Source organism: Triticum aestivum, chromosome 1D, assembly GCF_018294505.1.
Source record: "Triticum aestivum cultivar Chinese Spring chromosome 1D, IWGSC CS RefSeq v2.1, whole genome shotgun sequence".
NCBI lineage: Eukaryota > Viridiplantae > Streptophyta > Magnoliopsida > Poales > Poaceae > Triticum > Triticum aestivum.
The window spans coordinates 16,748,701-16,757,874 of NC_057796.1; the positions used below are offsets into that span (position 1 = coordinate 16,748,701).

The 9,174-nt window shown below is 44.9% G+C and overlaps 1 long non-coding RNA gene across 1 annotated transcript; it reads right to left on the reverse strand.

The window, feature by feature from the left end:
* Window positions 1-3,442: 3,442 nt before the first annotated feature.
* On the reverse strand, window positions 3,443-3,892 carry LOC123179985 (uncharacterized). Its single transcript, XR_006490638.1, has 3 exons — window positions 3,815-3,892; window positions 3,585-3,728; window positions 3,443-3,502 (listed from the first exon to the last, which is right to left on the reverse strand). It is a non-coding gene; the product is annotated as an uncharacterized lncRNA (long non-coding RNA).
* Between the last annotated feature and the right edge of the window lie 5,282 nt (window positions 3,893-9,174).

The window sequence follows — 9,174 nt, forward strand, 5'->3', positions numbered from 1 at the left end:
GTCCTTCCCGTCCATGGCTTCCCGGCGTGATGGATCTATGAGGGAGAGGAGACGCGACGTGACGAGGTGAGAAAGAGAGGGATGGATGTGACGAGGAGGAGTGAAGAGACTCACCTGAGTCACCGGAGCAACACCGGAGCAACGCCGGCGATGTGGTGGCCGAAACCCTAGCCGCAGGGGAGGGTCACGCATGGTCGCAGGAGGACGCGCGAGTCAGATCTGGTCGGAGGGGATGGAGGATCGGGGCGAGGGGGTCACGTGGGTGTGCTGGGCGCCGTCGAATCCCGTCGGAGCTTGCCAAAATCGGCCGCCGTAGGTGCTCGCGCGAGGGAGAGGGAGAGACGAGCGGGAGAGAGAGGGGGAGAGAGAGGAGGTGGGGGCCAGGCGGAGAGAGGGGAGACAGAGACAGGAGGTGGGGGCAACGTTTTCTTTGTACCCGCAAGCGGTAGTACGGCTGTTCTTTGCCGTCTGCCGTTTTGTCTCTTTGCCGTCTGCTAGCAGACGGCAAAGAGGGGGCGTTTTTTTCCCGTAAACGGCTCGTTAGTGGGGGGCCACCTCTCTCTTTGCCGTCCGCCAGCTGACGGCAAAGATTCTTTGCCGTCCGCCAGCTGACGGCAAAGATTCTTTGCCGTCCGCCAGCTGACAACAAAGAAGTGACTGATGGCAAAGGCTTGTTTTGCCGTCTGCCTGTTGTTTGCCGTCCGCTTTTATCTAGCTGATGGCAAAGACCTTCTTTGCCATCTGCTAGCAGACGGCAAAGAGCTGGCAGATAGCAAATTAGCTGATTCCAGTAGTCAAGAGACATGGTCACGTGAATATGATCGGCCATACACAGAGAGAAGCTTGCTAGAGTTCTTGAAGCGACTAAATACCCAACCAGCAATACTAAATCCTTACAACTTCGGGTGAGTGACATTGTCTTGTACTAGAAATTATGTTTTTGATTACTAGATGTTAATAAGTGTAGTTGATCTGTTATGCACATGCCCGCTTAATTATACAAACGTCTGCGCATGTAGTTTCCACTGGATCTTGTTAATCATTGAAGTTGACGAGGGAAAAGTTCAAGTACTAGACTCACTACTTAAAGAGCATTAATGACAACGCAATTGTGAGGGGGATGGTCGACATGTAATTTCAATCATTATCGCACTATGTCGGCCTGTTTAGTTCATTTCCTGATACTAACTATAATTAATAACTCCTTTATCCATTTTCTTTGCCGGCGGGCAGGGCTTGGGAAAAGTTTCATCAAACAGGCTGAAGGCCCATGGAAACTAAAGCTGAAATGGGTGCGACCCAAGGTAATTAAGTAAGTAGTATTAGCTAGCTATCATCTCTTTAATTCTAGTTTCAATACCATTATCATGCTTAATTAATTATTATCTGATTCAATTCTATTCTCGTAAAGACCATGAGGCAGACGTCGGGAAATAATTTATGTTCATACTACATTTGCGACAACATTCGCATTGTGACGTCCAAAAGGAGCAAACACTACAGGAATCAGCAGTTTTGCCGTCTGGCGATTACAGACGGCAAAGACTAAAATACAGACGGCAAAGACTTTGCCGTCAGCTGGTTGACGGCAAAGTTAGACGGCGAAGCATAAATCAGCAAAGCAAGACTTTGCGATCAGCTTTTTGTCGGGTAGACGGCAAAGACTTTGCCGTCAGTGAACGCAGTTTGCCATCAGCCATACAGTGTAGACGGCAAAAAAAGTCGCCTAACGGAGACGGACGCCGTTATAGGTTTGTCGTCAGGCTTTAAGCTCGATGGTCGGCAAATCCAGAAGGTTTGCTGTCAGGTTTCCGTCCAGGCAAACGGCAAAGTCTTGCGTTTTGCCGTCAGGCGGCCCAAGAGGCAGACGACAAAGTTGCCAGTTTTGCCGTCAGGCGACCCAAGAGGCAGACGGCAAAGTCGCAAGTTTTGCCATCAAGCGACCCAAGCGACAGACGGCAAAGTCTCCAGTTTTGCCGTCTAGCGACAAAAGGCACACGGCAAACCCCTGGGCTGGACTGCAGTCCGATTGCACAGGCTTCCGCCACGTGGGTACTTTTGTCGTCTAGAATCCCATTTGAATGACAACAAAAGTTGTGCACTTTTTTGGCATAATATATATTACTTTGGCACACAATATATATCATAATTTGGCACTGATATAAATTGGCACAGTTTGTATACACAATATATATCATAATTTGGCACAGATGACACATAATTCATAGCACTGTTCCATAGCAAATATGACACAGTTCATAGCACTGTTCCATAACACATTCATATCAAATACCACACAGAGTATACCAAATGCCCATAGCGAGCTAGTCCATAGCAAATATAAGAGTACAAAGTTTTCCATAGCAAGAGTACAATGTGTTCCATAGCAAATGAACAAAGCAGGCACCAGTACGTAATATTTGGCACTACAACAAATGTCTTCATGTCCATATCATAGTCCAAAGAGCATCTGTGTGGCAACCTACAAGATGAAATCATCAACATGTCAAATTTTGGCATAATAAAAAAAGGGCTATAAATCATCAAGATGCCGAATAGACAAAAGAAAGTACTTGAAGACCTTGTCCAATGTTGAACATGTCAATTTAACATTCTAGATCATGAAGATATTCAAGAATGGTCTCTAAATCATGAAAACAAATAGCTACTTGTTTCTACTTATAAGATTGATTCATTTTAACACTGTAAATCATGAATATCTTCGAGTGCTCTCTAAATCATGAATAAAAATAGCTTCAACTGGTCTCTAAATCATGAAAATAAATAGCTTCAAGAATGCATATAGCTAATTAAGATCATGGTTGAAATGGTTCAAATCTACCATGGTTTCAAATGGTATCTACTTATCTCTATTATAAGTTTGATCTTCATATGGTTCAAACGGTCTCTACTTACATGTTTCTAAATCATGGAGATGATCAAATGGTCTCTAAATCATAAAAATAAATAGCTATGTGTCTCTAATTATAAGACTGATTCAATTTAACACTCTAAATCATGAACAAAAATAGCTTCATGTGGTCTCTAAATAATGAAAATAAATGGTCTCTACTTGTTTCTAATTAAAAATTTGATCTTCAAATGGTTCGAATGGTCTCTACTTGCAAGATTCTAAATCATGGAGATCTTCAAATGGTGTCTAAATCATGAAAATAAATAGCTACTTGTCTCTAAATCATGAATATCTTCAAGTGGTCTCTAAATCATGAAAATCAAGGAGATATGTAGGCACTAACCATACTCAATCTCAAAGGTTCGGAGAACCACCATGGTCATTGGCGTTTGGGCCTGGTGCATGTGAAGATCCATCATTATTTGACCCACGGCCTGATTGATGCTGCAAAGCATTACATGGTTAGCACAAAACTCGGACTAAGAAATGCAATAATGGTGCATGCAAGTATTTCAGATAACTAACCATAGGGGGCGAAGCAATATCAGGCATCTGCATAGCGGGCATACCATTCTGGGTACAATAAGCCTGCAAATTATGTTTGAGGAGTGAAAGTTAAGTACTGGTAGTAAAAGACTAGATGTACGTGCAAGGCTATTAAGGAACGAACCGCAAACATTGCAAAGTACTGTTGCATCCTCTCATCCGCTAGTCGCCTCTCCTCCGCCCTCTTCTCATCCGCTAGTCGCCTCTCCTCCGCCAACCTCTCCTCCAACTTCTCATCTAGCAGTCGCCTCTGCTCCTCCAGTCGAGACTATAGAATATGGCATTGCAATCACATCTTGAAATCCAACACTAAGAATTAAAATAAGCATACATAGAAGGACTTGGATAGAATACCTCCATCGCAACAATTGCTGGAGTCGAGCATTGACATATAGAAGATGTTGAGATACCTGACCGAGCTTTGTACTCAGGGAGAGTGCGATGGGAGGTCCTAGGAAACCTGCCACCTCCAATCGCTTCCTTGCCATGTTTCCTACCACCTCCAGAGATCATAACCACCTCGTGGTCAAGGGGCTCCGATGTCACATCATACACAGGCCCTCTCATCTCTTTTGCCTTCCTTTTAAATTTGTCCATTCGATCGTAGGCGGTCTTGCTGGTGTAGGCAGGCAATGTGTCATTCTCATCGTAAGGCGTGGCAGATCGGAATGATCCCTTGTTGGCCAAGGCGTACGCCACAAAAGTTGGGCTCGGAGCCTTATTGTGAGACGCCTGCAACCAAAGCAACATGATTAAGACTTCATCACAAGGATTGGCAACTTGTATGACAAGAAAAAGCTTATGAAGAACAAATTGATGGGAAGAAAGACATACCCAACGTTCGCCGAACCCCTTAAGGTTCAAGTTGCCTTGATGGTGTGGTGGATCCTCCATTGCGGCTCGCCGATTTTTATAATCTAGGTTTTTCTCCCTATTCTCTTCGGAACACCAGTAGTCCACGATCCGCTCCCAGCACTCCCCCTTGTCGACACACCATCTCGGAGTAACCTAATTGATCAACTGCATCTCATATACGTCAAAAAGAAATTGAGTGCCAGCCTGTTGAGGAAATAACAAGCATGAACATGCTTACGTGCATGTACTCATCCTTCTTAAGATGGAGGTTCCTACATGGTTTCTTATCAACACTCCTATAGCCTTGAGTTGCCTTATACCTGCAGACGGCTAAAGGGCGTGCCTCATGCATCAGATGGCGCACAAGCTTCTTGCAATGGTGGTTGACGATTGCTCATGCCTCCTCCAAGTTCCCATCCGCGCATATATAGAAATCCTGCAAATACACGCGAGACCAATCGAGATTAGGCAATTGACTAGCATGAATTATAGATATGTAGTGTGTGAAGGAAACTTAATGATTACCCAAAGTTCGGCAAAGATGTTGTTTGCAAAAGATTCGCTGCATACCCATTGGGGAACAACAAAGTTTTGAACCACATGAGTATCTCCTTCTTTTTTTCCCTTGTAAGAACAAACCTAGCCTGTGGCATTGTCCAATTTTTTCGGCCCACGGGTTGCCGCAAGTTTGGTTTGGGTCTATCACATAGCTTCATCAGATCAAGTCTGGCCTTAGTATTATCCTTCGTCATCTTGGGAATGTTGAACAATGTGCCAAAAATGGCCTCGACGATATTCTTTTCTGTGTGCATTACATCAATGTTATGGGGAAGCTCGTGCTGGTGGAAGTAGGGGAGATCCCAGAAGCATGGCTTGTGAGTCCAGGCGTGTAGTTCATTATATCCCAGGAAATACCCTGGACGGTTGGGATCGGGCTGGAGAGCATTTAATTCATCATGAATCTGTTGGTGCCGAGTGTTCGACAACTTCACCTTTCATGAAGTTCATCTTGTCTAGTCTGACTTGATGGTCAGGGCGCAAATGTTGTCTATGGAAATCGAAGCAAGAATACTTGCCACCATGCTGTAGCCAACGGCACTTAAGGCTCGCCTTGCATCTTGGGCATGGGAACCTCCCATGCACAGACCACCCCATGAAAAGTGAATAGGCCGGTAGGTCATGCAATGAGTACTGGTACCAAACATGCATTGTGAAGTTTTTTTTGCTAACATCATTGTATGTCCGTATCCCATTCACCCAAGCTTCTTTCAAGTCATCTATCAGTGGCTGCATGTACACATTTATATTCTTCCCCGGATACTTGGGCCCTGGAACTATCAACGATAGGAATATGTGCTTGCATTGCATCAGTACGCCTGGGGGAGGTTGAGTGGAACAACAAACACGGGCCAACAACTATATGTGTTTGACACCATACCATACGGATTGAACCCGTCAAGTCCGATGGCGATTCGTACATGCTTTGCCTCTTCTGCTTTCTGATGATGTATTCAATCGAAACTCTTCCATGCTTGGCCACAAGACGCATGTACCATCATCGGCCTCCCATGATCATCCTTGTCAGGTCTTTTCCCATATTTGTGCCATGTCATCATTTTGGCCGTATCTTCGTTCAAGAAAACCCGTTGAACTCTTGGCAAGATTGGAAGATACTGAAGAACATTTGCAGGGACTTTGCTCTGCTTCTTCACACCATCACTGAGGTCTCTCTCAACATTCCTAGAGGCTTTGCACTTGGCACAGTACTTGTCGTCAGCATACTCTTTTGTAAATAAGACACATCCGTTTGGACAAGCATCTATCTGCTCATAGGGCATCTTAAGTGCACGGAGGATTTTCTTTGCTTCGTACCAACTTTTAGCCATTTTGTGACCTTCAGGGAGAGAGCTACCCCAAGCGGTCATCATCGAATTAAAGCAATCTCTACTCATGTTGAACTGGGACTTCAAAGACATTGCTCGTGCGATGGTATCCAGCTGACACTTTGTCGTGTACTCGTGAAGAGGTTGTTTTGACGAATTCAGCATTTCTAGGTAAGCCCTCGCGGACTCCTCCGGTTCTTCCTCTGATCCCTCTTCACGTGCATCGTTGAAGTCAGCTACCATGTCAGCGATCCCGATACCATTGTCATCGGTGCGCCGATGAACCACCTCCTCTCTGCTACATTCAGGCTCGCCATGAAAGGTCCACCGGGTATACCCAGTCTTAAACCCATGCTTCTGCAGGTGTTTACCCATCGTCTTCTTCGACTCTTCTATATCGTTCTTGCACTTCAAGCAGGGGCACCAACTTTTTCTCTTGCCACTAGCAAATGCTGCCTCCACAAATTCATTAGTCTTCATCACCCATTCAACGGTCATGCCGGCCTGACTAGGGTGGCCAGTGTACATCCACGCATGATCACCCATACTTGCACTAACAGTAGGTGCACCAAATTTATATTCATCAAGTTATGTAAAATGTAATTGCGACTAGATACACAAGTAATTACTTTTGTCATATTGTTTATGCCTTAGTTTTATTTTTTACCATACAAAAGAGAAACAGGCATTCATGGGTTGAATCCTATCTCTAATAGGTAAAGATGGGTCCTAATCCCACCCGAGTACGTGTAGATTGGGTTCGTTTCCCGTGCTCTACTCCGGTCTGAGGCAAAATTTCGGCAGCACCTCCCCGCCGTTCTCCAGATACACGTCTCGGCAACAAGCCGAGAGAATGTGTACCCGGAGAACAAAATGGGGAGGCACTGACGAAATTTTGACTCGGACCGAAGTAGAGCACGGGAAACGAAACCCAATCTACATGTACTCGGGCTATCCATGGATAACGTGGACAATTCGAAAGGACGACGGTTATAAATATGCAAATACATGCATATTTATAAATGCCACCCTTTCGAACGGGAGACGCCTAGGTTAGGCGACTTAACATGAAAATAAAATCTAGTGGCATTGGCACGACGACCGGAACAGAGTAAATAGAGGGAGTGGGGATAACAGTCGAGCTCACCCCTAGATGCTCCGTAGAGGAGGTAGTGGACGGCGATGGCGACGACAACAGGACCAACAGTGCTCCTGGACGTGAAAAGATTGATCCCTGCACATCAAAGCACCAGCACAATCAACATGAGCACTCGCGGAAAATTTGAACAGAAACAAAGATGAACAAGTATAAAGAAAGGATGCATCAATCTTCTTCATATAATTGGTTTACCTGCAGATCTTATGGACAAGCATTTGATCAAAGGCAACACTCGTAAAAACAAAGATATACATTATCTACATTTTAGTTACAATATGGATCAGATTTAACTATATTTAATCCACATCATTATTGTAAATGTACTACGGCAGTAAGCATGAAATCCTTGTGGCCATTAATTATTTTATATTGTAGGCAACAATGTTACAGATACAATTTTCACTTGAACTTTTGACATACTCAAATTGCTCAAACAAGATTTCCTTTAGTTATAACAACAATACTATTTCCATGCTAACAATCATCAACAGAACTAGATTACAGATTCTTTTTCCCCATCTCATCATGCTAAGGAGTGCAAAATCATTAATAGAACAGAATTTCTAACAAATGCGTGTAGCAAAAATGAGCACATACTATTTTCTCCAATTACAACATCCATTCATCCATCCATCGATCAATACATCCATCCATGCAGCCATGCATCCATCCATCTGGGGCAGAGGGGTAGGAGAAGGAATGCTCACCGTGGGGGCAGATGGGGCAGAGGGGGAGATGGTGCCCGGCGGCCGTGCAGCTGCCTCTCCTTTGCAGTCCAGTAGCGGCGGAGGTGGTGCCCTGCGGCGGCGGCGGCGGCGGCGGTGCCCGGCAGCGGTGGTTCCGGCGCGGTGGCGCTAGGGCACGGGAGGAGATTTCGGCGACGGTGTGGCCATTGGAGGAGGGGTTGGGGGCGCGGTGTAGGAGGGGGCGGCGGCGGCGCTGGAGAACTGCGGCGGCGCTGGAACCCTAGCGCTGCTCTCTGTTCTGGTGGTGCGGGTCGAGGGGAGGGGTGGCGCTGCGATCTGTTTTTTTTGTCGGCGCGTCCGACCAGGCTATCAGTGGACTGAGCTGTTTGCCATCTGCCACTGGTCTCGCTGACGGCAAACCCTTTTTTTCTTCGGGGGCATGTGCTGCGTGGCCGTATTTTTTTGCCGTCTACAAGTTAGCAGAGCTGACGGCGAACTGACAATCTTAGCCGTCAGTTAACGCATGAGTTAACGGCAAAGTACACAGTCACTGACGTCCGTCCGGGTGTCGTCTTTGCCGTCAGTAGGGTTAGAGATGACGGAAAAGAACACGTCTTTGCCGTCTGTCTCATCTTTGCCGTCACCTTTTGCGTACGTTCCCCGTCTGTAATTCTTTGCCATCTATTATTCGTCTGTTTTACCGTAGTTATTCCTTGCCATCATCCACTGACAGCAAAACATCTCTTTGCCGTCTGCGCCGACGTTATGCTGACGGCAAAGAACCTCACTGACGGCAAACTAGCTTATTCCTGTAGTGAAAGATGATAGACAAGTTTGGGTACGTTTGCCAGAACACTATTCACAATTTTTACATTATTATCTAATATATATACACATAACTAATACATTTATATATATATATATATATATATATATATATATATATATATATATATATAATCGCCCCCTCTATTTTACCACCAATGCACTGTAATTTTACGTTCCGTAAGTTTTGTCTTATTTCTGACATAAAAAAAGGCCGTAAGAAAATATATAATCGCCGTAAAAAATATTTTATGTTATGTAAAATTACAAACATAAAAACATAGTGTAAAATATACATAAACTCCT